The sequence below is a fragment of the Lithobates pipiens genome, unplaced genomic scaffold (genome assembly GCF_037356315.1).
Source record: "Lithobates pipiens isolate NorthernLeopardFrog02 unplaced genomic scaffold, aLitPip1_a1.2 Scaffold_30, whole genome shotgun sequence".
NCBI lineage: Eukaryota > Metazoa > Chordata > Amphibia > Anura > Ranidae > Lithobates > Lithobates pipiens.
In genome coordinates this window covers 169,601,090-169,619,848 of record NW_027507791.1, presented here as the reverse complement: position 1 = coordinate 169,619,848, position 18,759 = coordinate 169,601,090, and the positions used below count along the sequence as shown (strand labels likewise).

The window sequence follows — 18,759 nt, the reverse complement described above, 5'->3', positions numbered from 1 at the left end:
CCACATCTCGTTGATACCTAAGGAGGGCAAAGACCCGGGCCTATGTGGGAGCTACAGACCCATTTCCCTCCTAAATTCGGTCCTAAAACTATTCTCTAAAATGCTTGCCACGTGATTGGCACATCACTTGCAGTTCCTTATACATATTGACCAGTTAGGTTTATTCCCACCAGGGAAGATAGGGACAACACCATTAAGGTGCTTACCCTGGTCCATAAAGCAAAGTCATCTGGGACCCCTTGTCTTTTCGTGAGTACTGATGCCGAGAAGGCTTTTGATCGGGTCAAATGGACATTCATGTTCTTGGTCCTTCGCCATATAGGTCTGAGTGAACGGATGCTGGCATGGATAAGTAAGATATACTCACGCCCTTCAGCTCAAGACAAAGCGAATGGGGTGCTCTCATCTCCCCTTGACATCGGGAATGGGACCAGACAGGGTTGACCCCTGTCGCCCCTGTCATTGGAACCCTTTCTCTCCACAATTCGACAAAACTCAGACATAACGGGACTCCAAATGGGTACTATTGAGTGCAAGATATCTGCCTACGCGGATGACATGCTGTTCTCGCTGACGAATCCCAGAGTTTCCTTGCCAAATCTCCTTCGGGAATTCCAGATATACGGGATACTTCTTGAAATCAGAGGCCATGGGGGTTGCAGTCCCCCCGCAAACGTTACTAGACTTGCAGTCCAATTCTCGATTTAAATGGACCCATACAAACTTCCCCCCACCCCTTGTCACTAAGATCCGCAGTTTGCTTCACGGGTGGCATTCTGGCCTCCATTCCTGGTTCAGGAGATGCAATCTCATTAAAATGAACAAGCTCTCCCGATCCCGATTCCAGTCCCGTTTTTTAAGTAAGCTCAATCCTTGCTCACTCAATTTAACTGGGCCCACGAAAATCCCAGACTTAAGCGGTCACAGCTGACATTGTCTAAACAACAGGGAGGGTTGGTTCTCCCTGACTTGCGACGCTACTACCTGGCCTCCCATCTGGGGTGTGTATTGGACTGGAATCGAAACAAACTTTCTAAGCTCACTCCCGAATTCCGCTAAGAAGCCCTATGTGGTGCTATAAGGATTTACCCACAGAATTGACGTCACATCCCACTATAGGGGCTTAGTTGAAAGTCAGTCACCTGATCGCTACCCAAAACACACTCACGTCTTTGACTTCCCCCCTATTCCCTATACGTGGCCATCCGAACTTTGAACCGGGGACCCACTTAGAAATTCCAACCTAGACAATGCGTCTAAATTCGTCATTGATGGAAAATGGCCTTCTTTCTCAACCCTAACAGATCCGACAGGGCTTTTCCAACTGCCTTTTTGGAGAGTGGCGCAACAACATCATTTTCTCCATTCCATCCCCAATTCTCAAACGTTCGCCCACCCTCAGACCGAGTTTTTGAGACTCTATGCAGGAGTAAAGGCCCTTTGGCCCACATTCTCTCTCAAACAGATTACCCACACTTAACCTGTCTGTCCAACTGGGAAAAGGACCTTAATTGCTCGTTTTCCCCAGCACAGAGACAACGCATTATAACTTTGGCTCAGGAGACAAATTTTAAACTTCTCACCAGGTGGTATTTGACACCATCAAAGCTGCATAAATGTTTCCCATCTTCCTCGAACATATGCTGGAGGTGTGGAGAAGAAGATAGCACGTTGCTCCACATTTTTTGGTCCTGCCCCAGCTTGGTGGACTTCTGGACAGAGATCCGATGCATAACACAAAAATTCACAGACTTCTCCATCCAGGAAGAGGCTGCATTCTTTCTCTTGCACCATTCACAGATTCCCTTTAAGAAGTCCAAAAAAATCTATTTTACGGCATGTGATAAATGCGGCGAAATCCTGCATCCCTCTCTATTGGAAAAAATGTTCCCCCCCTTTCATTACTCACTGGCTTAGGAAAATAGAGGACATTAAAAAAAATTGAGTACTTGATCCTCACATCACAAGGTAAACAAGAATTTTTTAAACAAACCTGGGACATCTGGAATACCTTTATATTCTCACTGGAAGGATGTCGCCTGCTATCGCCTTAGTGCTCTGAGCTTTCCTTGACTGGCCCCTTGGACAGTGGCTGCCATCGTGTCTCGTCCCCTCTTCTCCTTTCCTGATCTTTCACCCCTTCTCTTTTCTGCCTTCCTCCCCTATCTCTCACCCCCTCCACCCCCTCTCTCTTTTGGAAAAAGCTGAAAATTGGGAATGATGGCCCCACACCACCCTCTGGATGGATTATGCCGGAGGGACCTGGGGTTTGTGTGACCCTGGATCTTGGTACAGTACTTTATCCATGCCTCGAATCATTGTGGTTGATGGAAGGCAGACTCACAGTTGCGAATATACCTGTATCAAGTATTGTTCAGCTGCTTTTAGCTCTGTATTTCTCTGTTGCATTATGTACTCGGGGGACCGTCTTCCCCTGTTAGGAGAAAAAATTATATTTGAAATAATAAAAGAAGCCGACGACACCTGGTATTCCCAGGCGGTCTCCCATTCAGGGATTAACCAGGCCCGACCCTACTTAGCCTCCAAGATCAAACGAGATGGAACATATTCAGGGTGATGTGGCCGTAGACAATATCTTCAGGCACTCTCAACTCTCTTGACAAACGCCAAGATGGTCACCTTGGGAACAAGCAGAAAAAAATAGGTCAATGGCAACAACATAAAAAAAACCCTACGGCATCTGGAAATCCCAGGCGATCTCCCATCCAGGTACTAAACTGGTCCCAACCCTGCTTAGCCTCTGAGATCAGATGAGATTGGGCTCTTTCAGGGTGATGTGGCCGTAGGAGATTTCTTCAGGCACTCTCAACCATCTTGACTAACGCCAAGATGGTCACCTTGGGAAACAAACAAAAAAATCAAGTCAACGCCAACACCATAAGAAGAAGTCTACAGCACCTAGTATTCCCAGGTGGTCTCCCATCTAGGTATTAACAAGGCCCGACCCTGTTTAGTCTCTGAGATCAGACAAGATCTGGTGCTTTCAGCGTTATGTGGCCATAGGCGAGCTCTTCATGCACTCTCAACCCTCTAGACAAACACCAAGATGGTCACCTTTGGTAAACAAACAAAAAAAAAAAAAAAGTCAACGCCAACAACATAAAAAGAAGCCTACAGCACCTAGTATTCCCAGGTGGTCTCCAATCCAGGTACTAGCAAGGCCCAACCCTGTTTAGCCTCTGAGATCAGAGGAGATCGGGCGCTTTCAGGGTTATGTACCCATAGGCAATCTCTTTGGGCACTCTCAACCCTCTTTACAAATGCCAAGATAGTCACCTTGAGATACAAGCAAAAAAAACAGGTCAATGTCAACAACATAAAAAGAAGAATACGGCACCTGGTATTCCAACGCCATCTCCCATCCAGGTACTAACTAGGGCCAACCCTTCTTAGCCTCAGAAAAGAGAAGAGATAGGGCTCTTTCAGGGTGATGCTGCTGTAAGCGATCTCTTTTCGGCACTCTCAACCCTCTTGACAAATGCCAATATGGTCACCTTAGGAAACAAGTAAAAAAATAAAATGAATTAATGCCAACAACATAAAAAGAAGCTTACAATAACTGGTATTCCCAGGCGGTCTCCCATCCAGGTACTAACAAGGCCCGACTCTTCTTAGCCTCCAACATCAAACGAGATCGGGTGCTTTCAGGGTGATGTGCCCGTAGGCAATCTCTTCAGGCACTTTCAACCCCCTTGACAAACGTCAAGATGGTCACCTTGGGAAACAAGCAAAAAAATAAAAAATAAGTCGTAAGCTAGAGACAATACGGCCCGAGTCCTCAATTTAATCCATGCGGCGCATGTACAGGGAAGGCCCTTGCTTATGTTGTCAACGGACGAGGAGAAGGCCTTTGACAGGGTGGCCTGGCACTTTATGCAGGCCACCCTGGAACATATAGGTCTTGGCCCCAACATGATGAGCTGGGTAATGTCGCTTTACTCCACGCCGTCGGCAGCGGTACGGGTGAACGAGTGGTGCTCGGACTCCTTCCCCATCACTAATGGGATGAGGCAGGGGTGCCCTCTGTCTCCCCTAATTTTTATTCTGACACTGGAACCACTTATGTGTCACGTTCGGAATGACCCGAATATTACTGGCATATCCAAACCCTCGGCACACCACAAAATTGCGGCATACGCTGACGATCTAATTATTTTCGTCTGCAATCCACACATTTCGCTTCCCAATATACTCGCGGCTCTCCGGCGATACGGCAGCCTATTAAACTATAAAATCAATTGCGCCAAGTCGGCTGTATTGAATATATCGGTCCCGGATGGTGAGGCCAAGAGGCTACGCTCCGCTTTTCCATTCTACTGAGCTGAAAAATCGACACGTTACCTGGGTGTTGACATCGCAGCGGATTTGGCGCAATTGTACCCGCTTAATTTTGTCCCTCTCCTGAATAGACTGAAATCTGATTTGGGAAACTGGCATGCTTTAACACTAACCTGGTTCGGGCGCTGTAATACATTCAAAATGACGGCCCTGGGGGGCGTGGTTTGCGCGCAAGCCGGATGGACGCTCGTGCTTAAGGCTCCCGCTAGCCGACCGGACATCCACCGCAAAACGGGCAAGATTTTTTCCGCCGAACCGCTCATCATCCACCGGGAGATCCGCACGTCCCTCCGGCATGTCCTCCCGCAAGCGGAAAGACGAACGGAACATCCAAAAGCTGACAGCCCTCTCCTTTCAGCGTGGAGGGCCTAGACAAGATGGCGCCGCCGGAGCTGCAGCGCGGAGCTCGACGGCCTATACAGACCTTCCTGATGGAGACCCGGGAGAAATATCGGGCGGTCACTCATCCTCACCCCGGGCGGACTCTCCTCCACTTACACCGAACTCCCAGAGCCCAGCCAAGGCACGGATGCGCCTGGATACAGCTTACCAGGCCGGAGCCGCAGTGAGTACAAATCTCCACAATACTAATGCAATAGCCTCACTTCAGTCCTCCATAGCGGCATTTCCCACATCAGGCCAGCCAGTATTGGACTCAACCATGAAAGACATGTTACTATCCCTCCAATCATCCCTCATGTCTAACTTGTCATCACTGATTCATAACTTCTCAGCAGAAATGAGGCACATGGGGGATAGGGTGCAGTACATAGAGGACAAAATGGAGGAATGTACAGAGACTGTAAATGATTTCGTGGACTCGTGCATGGCACAAAAGGAGGATACGAAATGGATCAAACATAAATTAGTGGACCTCGAGGACCGCTCTCGCCGCAATAATGTGAAAATTCGCGGTATACCGGAAACGGTGCCCCCCGCAGATCTCCACAAGTTTGCTAGCACCATGTTTGCTGTCATGCTACCTGAACTCTCCCTCATAGAGCTGACAATAGACCGCATCCACAGAATCCCCAAGCCAAAACACCTAGTGGAGTGAGTACCGCGAGATGTCCTTCTGAGAATCCACTTCTTTCAGGCGAAAGAGCAGATACTATTCAAGGCCAGAGCTCTGGTCACTTTCCCTGCACCCTATGCAGATATTCAGCTGTTTGCCGACTTATCACAATACACACTTCAGATGCGGAGGCAACTGAAACCAATTACAAAAGCCCTCACCAACCACAAAGTGCTCTACAAGTGGCGCCACCCGGCTACCATTATGGTAACTTACAACGGCATCCCTCACACAATCTCTACCCTGGAAGGAGGACTGAAATTGCTCAACTCCTGGGGTATCCACCAGGAATCGCCTCAGAATAACCAGCCAGGCTCTAACAAACAAGCCTCCCCTCCCCAAAGCCGTCAGAGGGAACGTCTTCCACTCAAATCAAAGTGAGCTCTCTTGCCCGTTCCAGTGTGAGCTACAATGTATAATCCGGGCCGGCCCCAGGCTCGCTTCTACTTGAACCTAGACTCTACCCCCCAGTTTAGTCAGCTCCCGTTCGAGGCGGGTGATAGCTGACCTGTTGAGCAGCACCGCCCAGCCACTGTTAGCTGCATCTCGACCAGCTGCATTTTTGCTGTTCTGTTTTTCTTTTTTTTCCTGTTCTTTTTGTGTGTTTTTGTTTTCAGCTCCAGTTAATTTTCCTGAAAATCCGATATACCAACACTTGAAGCAACGTAACTGACCGAGGACACTTCACACCTCAGATATCGTTTATCCGATTACTGCTACTCCCACCGTGATCCTTGCTACGACTTACCCACCGCAACCTCCTGTGCGTTTAAGGTACAACAGTATTCAGCGGTTGTTGGACTAGCTATCTTCAAACTGTAAGTGTAACTAATTTTCATTCACGTTCACCTACCACCATGTCGTTCACTATCCTATCCCTGAATGCTAAGGGCTTAAATCACCCGGCTAAACGTGCATCCTTATGGAAAATGGCCATGTCACTCAAGGGCGATGTGCTCTGTGTTCAAGAAACACATTTCACCATGGATTCTTCACCTACTTGCCAGCATAAGCTGTTTCCTAACATCTTCAAATCATCCTTTACGAAAAAGCAAAGAGGTGTTCTCATTGCTATAAGGGACACTGTTGACTTTCATCTCCAGCAATGCATCACGGACGATGAGGGCCGTTACATTATCCTGATATGCAAGATCAACAACACTTTGTATACTCTAGTGTCCCTCTATGCCCCCAACTTTCGCCAAATGCAGTTTATTAAATCCCTATGGAAGAAGGTTCAAGGTATTCAACAGGGGCACGTCCTCTGGTGTGGTGACTTTAATCTCATCCCCAATCCCCTTATGGACTCTACAGCAGGTTGTAAGAGACTTACTTCGCCACTAGAGGGCTTTCTTCAAGCTAATGATTTGTATGACATATGGAGGTGTTGTCATGCGACTGAACGTGACTATACGTTTCTTTCGCCGCGTCATAACACCTACTCGCGCATAGATCTATTTTTATCCGATAAATATCTGCTTTCAAAAGTATCAGCCTCGGCGATTCACACTACCACCTGGTCGGATCACGCTCCTATTAGTATTACCATCAATTCGAAATCGCGCCAAACTAACCCCACACTGTGGAGGTTAAACAGCCATCTCCTCAATGATCAGACTGTAGCCTTGCATATTCAGCAACAAATTGAGGAATTCTTTTCTACTAACTCACAATCTGTATCCGATCCGGAGGTAGTGTGGAATGCCCACAAGGCGGTTGTTAGAGGTGTACTTATTCAGGCAGGAGCCAGAGCAAAGAGAAAAAGATCTCAACTTTTAGACAAACTGACAGCCGATATAGCGGCTGCTGAATCTCTTAACAAACGCAACCCCTCCCCTGCTACTCAATCACAGATATTTAAACTCCGCCATGAACTGCGGTCATTGTTATTAGAGTCATTTGAAAAATCATACACCAAACTAAAAGCTTCTAACTATTCCACGGGCAATAAAGCGGGTAAACTAATGGCCCAGCGCATTAAAGGTCACAGGATTAAATTCAAAATAACTCATCTATTCCACCCTCACACTAAAGCTAAAGTTCTTAAACCTACTGAAATCGCAGACGCATTTAGCTCGTACTATAGCGATCTTTATAATCTTAAAATGGACGAAGGTACCATACAACCCACTCAAGATGACATTCTGAGATTCCTATCCAAAATTGATCTCCTCGCCTTATCACCCACCCAACTAGACAGACTTAACGAGCCCTTCACGGTCCCTGAAATAGCATTCACGATTACTAAGCTCCCGTGCGCTAAAGCCCCTGGTCCTGATGGATTCAGTGGGGAATACTACAAACGTTTCCATAAATTACTAGCCCCTGAACTTTGCAAGGTGTACAACTCGGCAGCTCAATCTTCCTCATTCTCCAAAGAAATGTTGAGTGCAATCGTAATAACCCTACCAAAACCGGGCAAGGATCCTAATACGCCCCAAAATTTCCGCCCCATCTCCCTACTCAATGTCGATATAAAAATCTACGCAAAAATGATCACCAACAGACTATTGGATATTATCCCAGGCCTTGTACATCTCGATCAAGCTGGCTTCACAAAGGGACGCCAGGCTTCTGATGCCACCAGGCGTATGGTGGATGTCATCCACCAGGTGCTGCTCACGGGTGCCCCCTCTGTACTCCTGTCCCTAGACGCTGAAAAAGCGTTTGACAGAGTACATTGGGGGTACCTGTCGGCGGTACTGGGAAAGTTTGGGTTTACCGGAACCATTTATAGTGCTATAATGGCCCTATACTCCTCTCCCTCTGCCCGAGTGTACACAGCAGACACGCTCTCATCCCCGTTTGGCATCTCCAATGGTACCAGACAGGGATACCCCCTGTCCCCCCTAATCTTCAATCTAGTGATAGAACCCCTTGCACAATCTATCCGAGCGAATGATCAAATACAAGGTATAACCATAGGCAAATACGTTCATAAGATCAGTTTATTTGCGGATGACGTGATTCTCATGCTTTCTAACCCCATCGCCTCCCTCCCGGCAGTCCAGAGGACCCTTGCCCAATTCAGCGAAGTATCGTTTTACAAAGTCAATGAGGCTAAATCTCAAATCCTGAACCTAAACCTAGACATCTCTACCAGTTCTAAGCTACAAAATCAGCTTCCATACTCATGGGCTGATAAGAGCATTACTTACTTAGGGGTTCAATTAACCAAGGACTCGACAGACCTTTTCTGTCACAACTTCATCCCCTTTCGCACTCAATTACAGAATGACCTCCGCAAACTGGCGTCCTTTGAACTGTTGTGGCTGGGCCGCCTTGCAGCCTTTAAAATGCTCCATCTACCCCAAATATTGTACCTATTTAGGACATTGCCGATCACCATCCCCCTCTCCTACCTCAGATCATTACAAACTACTCTATCCGCTTTTATATGGCAAGGTAAGAAGGCTAGAAGCGCGCATAAACATCTTGTCAAACTTCGGTCTGCAGGGGGGGCGGGTTACATTGACTTCCACGACTACTATATGGCAGTCATACTGACGCAACTGCGAGAATGGATCACTCCTACTCAAAGCACTCTTTGGGGACAGTTAGAAGCATCGCTTACCCCGGGCCAACATCTCCTTGTCTGGCTATTATCCCCCACACCCCCTGTTTTTAAGAACTCGCACTTCCCCCCCACGATGCTAGCCACTCTCAGGATCTGGAAAAGATTCTTACATCTAACCACCAATTACACCAACAGAGCCACCCTTAAAACCCCACTACTAGTTCTCCAAAAGAATATCGACCTGGTATCCTTTACATCTTGGCACTCTAGGGGTATAATACATATAGAAGACCTCTTCTCAGAGGGGCTAGTTAAACCCTTCCCCGTCCTACAACGAGAATACAGCCTACCAGACACGGATCTCTACTTATACCTGAGGACCAAACATTACCTCCAAGCCTCCCCTAACTGGACATGTAAAATCCCCCACCCTGCGTGGACTTTTCTTACAATCCCGACTTGCAAACACAAGGGCATCTCGCTCTTCTATACCCTACTCCAACAAAAACACATACTTGATAAATCTTCTCCTATGCTCAAATGGGAGAGAGATTTAAACAACACGTACACTACTGAGCAATGGTCCACAGCTATCAAAGCCACCTACCATCACACTAGATGCACCACCTTGTGGAAATTGACTATTAAATTATCTCAACGATGGTATCTAACCCCAGATAGGGTGTCTAAATTTTCTGCTCAGCACTCCGCAAACTGTTGGAGGCAATGTGGGAACAAGGGGGATATGCTCCACATTTTCTGGAGCTGCCCCATGCTGACTTCCTTTTGGGAATCAATATTCCAATTAATATCCGATGTATCCCAAGTCACAATCTCCCCTCGTCCTGACCTAGCTCTACTATCCCTGACTCTGGATCAATATCCGCTGAAGGTGAGACACTCTATTTCACACATCCTGTTGGCCGCAAGATTAGGCATCACCAGAAGGTGGAGGAATCCCGCTCCACCGACCCTCTCAGAGGTGATCAGTACCACGCACCTACATCACATATATGAACTGTTAATAGCACGTAGTAGTCCCTTTAAAACCCAGGCCCTCCAAAAATGGAGTCCCTGGGCCACATGGATCGCACTTACCAATACTCTTCCATTGGGAACTTGACCCTCTTTACCCTGATATATTTAGATGCCATTTGACAGTGTTTCGACAGGTTTTGTCCGTTCCACTACTAGAGAGTTGAACTGTTAGATTGTTGTTCTTAAGTAACTACCGTAATATGGTTTACTAACATGCTGTTTCTCAAACGGTTGGGTTCTCAGACCACACCTTGGGGGGGGTCTGCTCTCCTCCCGGACACAGAATAGATCCCGTAAGGGGTGTCTGGGGGGAGAGGGGGGTCCCGCCGAGGCCAAGAGGTGTTCTCTAGTTTTACTCCTAGAAGGAAAATATTTAAGGAGGCTTCATATGGTTGCCTCCACAGTTTTATCTATACTGCTCATTCAGCTACTGATCTACGATGTTACTCTGTATCTTACGATTGAAATAAAATGTAATATTGTATGCACCATGCGATTTTGTTATCTGTAAAAAACGAATAAAAATTTACCTTTTAAAAAAAAATGACGGCCCTCCCGCGGATCTTATACTTGTTCCAGACATTATCGATCCGGTTACCCCCAATTTTTTTCAGACAACTGCAGGTGCTGCTCTGGGACTTTATTTGGGTGCGCAAACCGCCCAGAGCTCATTTGCAATTGCTTGCCAGACCAAAGGACAAGGGGGGTCTGGGTCACCCAGATCTGAGACAATACTACAGAGCGACTCTGCTAGAGAGAGTCGTTGATTGGCATTGTAATGGCCCACACAAGCAGTGGGTGGAGATGGAGATTGAGGATGGATCCGTTCCCCTATTGATCTCCCCGTGGCTCCTGTCCTCCCTACCAAAAGACCTCAGAGATCACCCCGTAGTGGGAGCTACGTTGGCTGTTGTGCGGAGGTTGTTCCGCTGCACACACATTGCTCCCCTGCCGTCACCAATGACGGTTATAGGTAATCCAGACTTCACACCGGGATTTACCAACAAGAAACTGCGACAGTTGACAGTTGTGGGCAAACAGCGTCTGGGAGAGGTGTGGCCCTCGGGAGGGCTCCCGACCATGCAAACTGTCGCCAAGCTTTCTCACCCTCCGCTTGACTTGTTTAGTGCTTATCAACTTCGTCTCTTTCTTGGGACATCTGGAATACCTTTATATTCTCGCTGGAAGGATGTCACCTGCTATCGCCTTAGTGCTCTGAGCTTTCCTTGACTGGCCCCTTGGCCAGTGGCCGCCATCGTGTCTCGTCCCCTCTTTTCCTTTCCTGATCTTTCACCCCTTCTCTTTTCTGCCTTCCTCCAATATCTCTCACCCCCTCCACCCCCTCTCTCTTTTGGAAAAAGTGGAAAATTGGGAATGACGGCCCCACACCCCCCTCAGGATGGATTATGCCGGCGGGACCTGGGGTTTGTGTTACCCTGGATCTTGGTACAGTACTTTATCCGTGCCTCGAATCATTGTGATTGGTGGAAGGCAGACTCACAGTTGCAAATATACCTGTATCAAGTATTGTTCAGCTGCTTTTTGCTCTGTATTTCTCTGTTGCATTGTCTACTTGGGGGACCGTCTTCCCCTGTTTGGAGAAAAAATTATATTTGAAAAAAAAAAAGAAGCTTACGACACCTGGTATTCCCAGGCGGTCTCCCATCCAGGCATTAACCAGACCCGACCCTGCTTAGCCTCCAAGATCAGACAAGATGGAACAGATTCAGGGTGATGTGGCCGTAGCCAATATCTTCAGGCACTCTCAACTCTCTTGACAAACGCCAAGATGGTCACCTTGGGAACAAGCGGAAAAAAATAGGTCAACGGCAACAACATAAAAAGAAGCCTACGGCATCTGGAAATCCCAGGCGGTCTCCCATCCAGGTACTAAACTGGTCCCAACCCTGCTTAGCCTCTGAGATCAGATGAGATTGGGCTCTTTCAGGGTGATGTGGCTGGAGGAGATTTCTTCAGGCACTCTCAACCTTCTTGACTAACGCCAAGATGGTCACCTTGGGAAACAAACAAAAAAAACAAGTCAACGCCAACAGCATAAGAAGAAGTCTACAGCATCTAGTATTCCCAGGTGGTCTCCCATCCAGGTATTAACAAGGCCCGACCCTGTTTAGTCTCTGAGATCAGACGAGATCTGGTGCTTTCAGGGTTATGTGGCCATAGGCGAGCTCTTCAGGCACTCTCAACCCTCTAGACAAACACCAAGATGGTCACCTTTGGTAAACAAACAAAAAAAAAACAAGTCAACGCCAACAACATAAAAATAAGCCTACAACACCTAGTATTCCCAGGTGGTCTCCAATCCAGGTACTAGCAAGGCCCAACCCTGTTTAGCCTCTGAGATCAGAGGAGATCGGGCGCTTTCAGGGTTATGTGCCCATAGGAAATCTCTTTGGGCACTCTCAACCCTCTTGACAAATGCCAAGATAGTCACCTTGAGATACAAGCGAAAAAAAACAGGTCAATCTCAACAACATAAAAAGAAGAATACGGCACCTGGTATTCCAACGCCATCTCCCATCCAGGTACTAACTAGGCCCAACCCTTCTTAGCCTCAGAAAAGAGAAGAGATTGGGTGCTTTCAGAGTGATGTGGCCATAGGCAATCTCTTCAGGCACTCTCAACCCTCTTGACAAACACCAAGATGGTCACTTTGGGAAAGAAGCGAAAAAAAAACAGGTCAACGCCAACAACATAAAAAGAAGTCTACGACACCTGGTATTCCCAGGCGGTCTCTAATCCAGGTACTAACAAGGCCCGACTCTTCTTAGCCTCCAACATCAAACGAGATCGGGTGCTTTCAGGGTGATGTGCCCGTAGGTAATCTCTTCAGGCACTTTCAACCCCCTTGACAAACGTCAAGATTGTCACCTTGGGAAACAAGCCAAAAAATAAAAAATAAGTCGTAAGCTGGAGACAATACGGCCCGAGTCCACAATTTAATCCATGCGGTGCATGTACAGGGAAGGCCCTTGCTTATGTTGTCAACGGACGCGGAGAAGGCCTTTGACAGGGTGGCCTGGCACTTTATGCTGGCCACCCTGGAACATATAGGTCTTGGCCCCAACATGATGAGCTGGGTAATGTCGCTTTACTCCACGCCGTCGGCAGCGGTATGGGTGAACGAGTGGTGCTCGGACTCCTTCCCCATCACTAATGGGATGAGGCAGGGGTGCCCTCTGTCTCCCCTAATTTTTATTCTGACACTGGAACCACTTATGTGTCACTTTCGGAATGACCCGAATATTACTGGCATATCCAAACCCTCGGCACACCACAAAATTGCGGCATACGCTGACGATCTAATTATTTTCGTCTCCAATCCACACATTTCGCTTCCCAATATACTCGCGGCTCTCCGGCGATACGGCAGCCTATCAAACTATAAAATCAATTGCGCCAAGTCGGCTGTATTGAATATATCGGTCCCGGATGGTGAGGCCAAGAGGCTACGCTCCGCTTTTCCATTCTACTGAGCTGAAAAATCTATACATTACCTGGGCGTTGACATCGCAGCGGATTTGGCGCAATTGTACCCGCTTAATTTTGTCCCTCTCCTGAATAGACTGAAATCTGATTTGGGAAACTGACATGCTTTAACACTAACCTGGTTCGGGCGCTGTAATGCATTCAAAATGACGGCCCTCCCGTGGATCTTATACTTGTTCCAGACATTACCGATCCGGTTACCCCCAATTTTTTTCAGACAACTGCAGGTGCTGCTCCGGGACTTTATTTGGGCGCGCAAACCACCCAGAGCCCATTTGCAATTGCTTGCCAGACCAAAGGACAAGGGGGGTCTGGGTCACCCAGATCTGAGACAATACTACAGAGCGACTCTGCTAGAGAGAGTCGTTGATTGGCATTGTAATGGCCCACACAAGCAGTGGGTGGAGATGGAGATTGAGGATGGATCCGTTCCCCTATTGATCTCCCCGTGGCTCCTGTCCTCCCTACCAAAAGACCTCAGAGATCACCCCGTAGTGGGAGCTACGTTGGCTGTTGTGCGGAGGTTGTTCCGCTGCACACACATTGCTCCCCTGCCGTCACCAATGACTCCGGTTATAGGTAATCCAGACTTCACACCGGGATTTACCAACAAGAAACTGCGACAGTTGACAGTGGTGGGGAAACAGAGTCTGGGAGAGGTGTGGCCCTCGGGAGGGCTCCGGACCACGCAAACTGTCGCCGAGCATTCTGACCCTCCGCTTGACTTGTTTAGTGCTTATCAACTTCGTCACTTTCTTCTGGCATACAAAGGGCCCCCTACACTCCTAGAGACCTGATGCCTTATGAATCCATCTGTCACAAAAGGGAACCTGTGCGACACACCCTCTCCCCCCTGTACACCCTATTGAGTTGGTAGGAAGATGAGTCGACCCCACCATTTATCCACAAATGAGAGAGGGACTTAGGCATCACATTTACCCCACAACAGATAGGGAAGATCCTGACCTTAGTACATAAAGCTTCCATCGCAAACCAATATCAAGAATCAGGATACAAGATAGTCTCACGCTGGTATAGAGTCCCATACCTTCGGAATAAAATGAATAGATCGATCCCGGATGTTTGTTGGAGGTGCAATTCAGATACGGGGACCATGGTACACATTTTCTGGGCATGCCCGGCCTTGAGGAACTTTTGGGTGGAGGTGACCGGGACGATAAAAACTCTCACAAATGTAGATATCGCAGACAACCCAGCAGCGTGCCTTCTACACTTGACCGAACAGCCTATTCGAAAATACAAGAAAACCCTCACGATGCAACTCCTGAACGCCGCCTGGGCCTGCATTCCCACACTGTGGAGGCAGCCTCAGCTCCCATCCAAGGTGCTGTGGTATTCCAAAGTCAATCATATTCTCCGGATGGAAGAATTGACCGCCACCCTTCACAACACTGAAGAGGCATTTAGTGTTACATGGAGGCCCTGGAGGTATTTTACTGGTAGTCGAGACTACATTCGGGAGGTGAGCAGCGCCCCTGTCCCAGAAAACGACTGAACATCTAACGTTTACCTACGTAGGCCATGTCTGCCCTGGGTGGCATCCCACCCCCTCCCTTTTTGTCTTAATTTTTCTTTTTTTCCCCACCGCCATCCCCCCCCCTTCTCTCTCTCCGTCTTTGCACTCTCTTCTCCCCTGTCCTCCCTTTTGACTATGCCTTGTCTCCTTACTAGCCTTCGGGACCCAGAAGAACCCCAGGGTTCTGGACACGACCGGCTCATATTTTACTCTGGTTCACATAGGTCATGATAAGCTGGCTCGCTGTGGTCCCAGTTGTTCTCCATGATTACATTTGTCCGAACGGAGCTGCACTAGTTATACTGTACTACATGTCGGAGGTGAGGTTTCTCTCTTTTCTGCATGAAACTGTAGGACTCCCCTCTGAGAACCCAGAGTTATTTGGCTGCCTATTTTTTTGTTACCATGTAATTGTGACCCTGGGTCATGCTGTATGATTGACTGTTATATTTATGTTGTTGTACTTATACTTAATAAAAGAATAAAAAAATAAAAAAAATAAGTCAATGCCAACAACCTAAAAAAATAGCCTATGACATCGAGAAATCCCAGGCGGTCTCCCATCCAGGTACTAACCAGGTCCCAACCCTGCTTAGCCTCTGAGATCAAAAGAGATTTGGCTCTTTCAGGGTGATGCAGCCATAGTAGATTTTATTTCAGGCACGCTCAACCCTCTTGACAAACGCCAAGATGGTCACCTTGGGAAACAAACAAAAAAAACAAGTCAATGCCAACAACATAAAAAGAAGCCTACAGCACCTAGTATTCCCAGGCGGTCTCCCATCCAGGTATTAACAAGGCGCGACCCTTTCTAGCCTCTGAGATCAGCGGAGATTGGGCGCTTTCAGGGTGATGTGCCCATAGGCAATCTCTTTGGACACTCTCATCCCTCTTGAAAAATGCCAAGATAGTCACCCTGGCAAACAAGCGGAAAAAAACAGGTCAACGCCAACAACATGAAAAGAAGAATACGGCACCTGGTATTCCAAGGCCGTCTCCCATTCAAGTACTAACTAGGCCCAACCCTTCTTAGCCTCTGAGATCAGAAGAGATAGGGTGCTTTCAGGGTGATGCGGCTGTAAGCGATCTCTTTAGGCACTCTCAACCCTCTTGACAAATGCCAAGATGATCACTTTGGGAAACAAACGAAAAAAACAGGTCAACACCAACAACATAAAAAGAAGCCTGGGCATCTGGAAAACCCAGGTGGTCTCCCATCCAGGTACAAACCAGGCCCAACCCTGCTTAGCCTCTGAGACCAAACGAGATTGGGCGCTTTCAGGGTGTTGTGCCCGTAGGCATTTTCTTTGTGCGCTCTCAACCCTCTTGACACATGCCAAGATAGTCACCTTGGGAAACAAGGGAAAAAAACAGGTCAACGCCGACAACATAATAAGAAGCCTATGGCACCTGGTATTCCCAGGCTGTCTCCCATCCAGGTACTAACCAGGCCCATCGCTGCTTAGCCTCCGAGATCAGATGAGATTGTGCTCTTTCAGGGTGATTTGGCCGTAGGCACTGTCTTTGGGCACTCTGAAGCCTCTTGACAAAGGCCAAGATGGTCACCTTGGGAAACAAGGTAAAAAAAACAGGACAAAGCCAACAACATAAAAAGAAGCCTACGGCATCCAGTATTCCCAGGCGATCTCCCAATCAAGACACTAACCAGACCAGATCCTTCTATTCTGGTCTCCCATCCAGGTACTAACCAGGCCTGACGCTGCTTAGCCTCTGAAATCAGACGAGATCGGGTGCTTTCAGGTTGATGTGGCCGTAAGCGTTCTCTTCAAGACACGCCCAACCCTCTTGACAAACGCCAAGATGGTCGCCTTGAGTAACAAGCAAAAAAGCAGGTCAAAGCCAACAACATAAAAAGAAGCCTATGGGCTTACAGTGGACCTTAAAAGATGGGACCCACTAGCTCTGTCATGGTTCGGACGCTGTAATGTGTTGAAGATGAACGCGATGCCACGACTTCTGTATCTACTACAAGCCTTACCTATCAAAATACCCCAGACTTTCTTTCATGCGGTTCGCTCAATCTTTATCAAGTTCCTCTGGTGAGGCAAACATACGCGTATTGGTAGGGCAATGCTATTGCGACCGAAATTGCGAAGAGGTATTGGCTTCCCGGAACCCTGCTCTATATTACACAGCGACGCACATGACATGGGTGATTAACTGGTGCCGGCATGGGGAACTGAAGCTATGGGTCAAGCTAGAGCAGGAGATGCCGTGGGGTCCACTGGCTGGTCTGCCTTGGGCGGGGAGGCCATTGGAGCCCTGTGTGACTACTCACCCGTTAATTGGCCTCTCGCTCGCCGAGATGAATAGTTTTTTTCACCTTTCCCACCTGACTAACTCCTATGACCCCAATTATTGGACATCCTAGATTCCCTCCGGGCCTGTCTGAATAGGCCTTTACCAGGCAAGCCTCAAAAGGGCTTCTGAGAGCAGCCCTATTTCTTGGACCCACGGGCTGGATTCCCACGGGGACCATACTGCTAGAGCAAGTACCTGTTGCATTGGATAGCTGGAGAGCTAGACAGCTCATCCATTTCCTCGGATCACTACCTAACCATTTGTTCTTCTCTAGACAATTCCACCCCTTCGAGGAACTTTGCCTGGATGATGGCCCAATTCGTAGTTCCCTCTCTAGGTCCTACCAAATCCTGACAGACGCACAATCCTCCACGGATCCGCCCTTCCTAGCTAAATGGAAAAGGGACTTACAAACTACATTCTACAAACCACAGAAGGACAGAATACTCTTTTTCGCCCATAAGTCGTCACTCTGCAGTAAATATCAGGAGATCTCATATAAGCTGATCACACGCTGGTATCGTACACCGGTGGTGTTGGCCAAAATATTCCCCGGTCAATCTGACCGCTGCTGGCACGGTGAGCAACAGGCTGGCAGCATTCTCCACATTTTCTGGGAATGCCCTCAATTACAAACATTCTGGCAGCCTGTCCTGAGACTCATCCACAAGTTCACAGACATTTCCTTAGCCAATGATCCCGCAGCAGTTCTTCTCAATCTAACTCCTATGTCGAGAAAGCGTTATCATAAGTCCTTACTTAAACATCTCCTCAATGCAGCTAGGGCCTGCATCCCAAGTCAGTGGAAACAGCAATCTGCTCCAACGGTGGCCCAGTGGTTCGCAAGGGTAAATGATATTGAAAGAATGGAAGACCTGACTGCCACAATGAGGGATAAAACGGAGGAGCATGGGAACAGGTGGTTCTACTGGACCCAGTTTCGCTTTTCGGAAGAATACCTCCGCGAGACATAGTAAGCTCATGGTGATCGTTGGAGATCGCTGTTCCAAACGTTGGACAGCTGATGAGCTGGTGAGCCGAGGGCGTCTCTTGCTCCCTGGGAGGGGACCCCACCCTATCCACTCTACCCACGACACCCCCTTACCCCTTCTTTTCCTTTTCTGCATTTCCTTCCCCAATCTTCTCTTTCCCCTTCTCCCTCCTTTCAGTTCTACTATTTCCCTTCTTAAGTTTAAAAAAGGGAAAAGAAAATGGTATGTTCTGACCCCATTTGACTACTACACAATACTCTTCCCCTATCTATGGATATCTAAACTCTTTGAGGGTAGCAGGGCCAGTATCAATAATATTTTAAGTGGTAGAGGATTCCAACGAGATGGAGCTTTAATCTCATCTTGATATGACCGCAAAGCTGTACACGTGCTATTCTCCTTGGACTTCTTA

The 18,759-nt window shown here is 47.9% G+C and overlaps 4 pseudogenes; all 4 read right to left on the bottom strand.

Moving 5' to 3' along the window:
* Nucleotides 1-2,689: 2,689 nt before the first annotated feature.
* Nucleotides 2,690-2,809, bottom strand: LOC143949967 (5S ribosomal RNA; annotated as a pseudogene).
* Nucleotides 2,810-3,129: 320 nt separating this feature from the next.
* LOC143949736 (5S ribosomal RNA) lies at nucleotides 3,130-3,248 on the bottom strand (annotated as a pseudogene).
* Nucleotides 3,249-12,053: 8,805 nt separating this feature from the next.
* LOC143949837 (5S ribosomal RNA) lies at nucleotides 12,054-12,172 on the bottom strand (annotated as a pseudogene).
* A 4,259-nt stretch (nucleotides 12,173-16,431) lies between these two features.
* On the bottom strand, nucleotides 16,432-16,550 carry LOC143948934 (5S ribosomal RNA; annotated as a pseudogene).
* Between the last annotated feature and the right edge of the window lie 2,209 nt (nucleotides 16,551-18,759).